The sequence below is a fragment of the Glycine max genome, chromosome 1 (genome assembly GCF_000004515.6).
Source record: "Glycine max cultivar Williams 82 chromosome 1, Glycine_max_v4.0, whole genome shotgun sequence".
NCBI classification, from domain to species: domain Eukaryota; kingdom Viridiplantae; phylum Streptophyta; class Magnoliopsida; order Fabales; family Fabaceae; genus Glycine; species Glycine max.
The window spans coordinates 16198407-16200718 of NC_016088.4; positions in this window are offsets into that span (position 1 = coordinate 16198407).

The window sequence follows — 2312 nt, forward strand, 5'->3', positions numbered from 1 at the left end:
GCGCCATGTCATCGGGCTCGCCTGCCGCTCGATGAAAAAAAGTGCAGAATGATCATAATTGTCTCTGCGTGCCACCAGGACTCGATCGTCTCTGGATGCCGAAAAGGTGTGGGGATTACCATATTTGTCTCCACAAGTCATCGGGCTCGCCGCCTCTCGATGACAAAAGGTGCAAAAAGGCCATAATTTGTCTCTGCGTGCCTCTGAACTCGATCGTCTCTAGATGGGATAAAGTTGTACGGATGACCATAATTTGTCTGCGCATGTCATCGAGCTCGCCGCCTTTGGATGACAAAATTTGAAGAATGACCATAATTTGTCTCTGCGTGCCATCGGACTCGATCGTCTCTGGATGCCGAAAAGGTGTGCGGATTACCATAATTTGTCTCCACATGTCATTGGACTCGTTGCCTCTGGATGAAAAAATGTGTAGAATGACCATAATTTTTCTCTGGGTGCCTCCGGACTCGATCGTCTCTGGATGGGATAAAGGTGTTCAGATGACCATAATTTGTCTCCGCATGTCATCGGGCTCGCCGCCTCTGGATGACAAAAGGTGCAGAATGACAATAATTTTTCTCTGCGTGCCACCAGACTCGATCGTCTCTGGATGGCAAAAAGGTGTGCGGATGACCATAATTTGTCTGCGCAAGTCATCGAGCTCGCCGCCTTTGGATGACAAAATTTGCAGAATGACCAAAATTTGTCTTTGCGTGTCATCGGGCTCGCCGTCTCTGGATGCCGTAAAGGTGTGCGGATTACCATAATTTTTCTGCGCATGTCATCGGGCTCGCCGCCTGTAGATGACAAAAGGTGTCGATCGTCTCTGGATGGCGAAAAGGTGTGCGGATTACCATAATTTTTCTCCGCATGTAATCGGGCTCACCGCCTCTGGATGACAAAAGGTGCAGAGTGACCATAATTTGTCTCTGCGTGCCACCGGACTCGATCGTCTCTGGATGGCAAAAAGGTGTGCGGATGACCATAATTTTTCTGCGCATGTCATCGGGCTCGCCGCCTGTAGATGACAAAAGGTGCAGAATGACCATAATTTGTCTCTGCGTGGCATCGGACTCAATCATCTCTGGATAGCGAAAAGTTGTGCGGATTAACATAATTTGTCTCCCCATGTCATCGGGCTCGCTGCCTCTCGATGACGAAAGGTGCAAAATGGCCATAATTTGTCTCTGCGTGCCTCTGGACTCGATCGTCTCTGGATGGGATACAGGTGTACGGATGACCATAATTTGTCTGCGCATGTCATCGGGCTCGCTGCCGCTCGATGACGACACGGTGCAGAATGATCAGGATTTGTCTCTGCGTGCCACCGGACTCGATCGTCTCTGGATGCCGAAAAGGTGTGGGGATTACCATAATTTGTCTCCACATGTCATCGGGCTCGCCGCCTCTCGATGACAAAAGGTGCAAAATGGCCATAATTTGTCTCTGCGTGCCTCTGAACTCGATCGTCTCTGGATGGGATAAAGGTGTACGGATGACCATAATTTGTCTGCGCATGTCATTGAGCTCGCCGCCTTTGGATGACAAAATTTTAAGAATGACCATAATTTGTCTCTGCGTGCCATCGGACTCGATCGTCTCTGGATGCCGAAAAGGTGTGGGGATTACCATAATTTGTCTCCACATGTCATCGGGCTCGCCGCCTCTGGATGACAAAATGTGTAGAATGACCATAATTTTTCTATGCGTGCCTCCGGACTCGATCGTTCTCTGGATGGCAAAAAGGGTGCGGATGACCATAATTTTTCAGCGCATGTCATTGCGCTCGCCGCCTTTAGATGACAAAAGGTGTCGATCGTCTTCTGGATGGCGAAAAGGTTGTGCGGATTACCATAATTTTTCTCCGCATGTAATCGGGCTCCCGCCTCTGGATGACAAAAGGTGCAGAGTGACCATAATTTGTCTCTGCTGCCACCGGACTCGATCGTCTCTGGATGGCAAAAAGGTGTGCGGATGCCCATAATTTTTCTGCGCATGTCATCGGGCTCGCCGCCTGTAGATGACAAAAGGTGCAGAATGACCATAATTTGTCTCTGCGTGGCATCGGACTCAATCATCTCTGGATAGCGAAAAGTTGTGCGGATTAACATAATTTGTCTCCCCATGTCATCGGGCTCGCTGCCTCTCGATGACAAAAGGTGCAAAATGGCCATAATTTGTCTCTGCGTGCCTCTGGACTCGATCGTCTCTGGATGGGATAAAGGTGTACGGATGACCATAATTTGTCCTGCGCATGTCCATCGGGCTCGCTGCCGCTCGATGAAAAAAAGGTTGCAGAATGATCATAATTG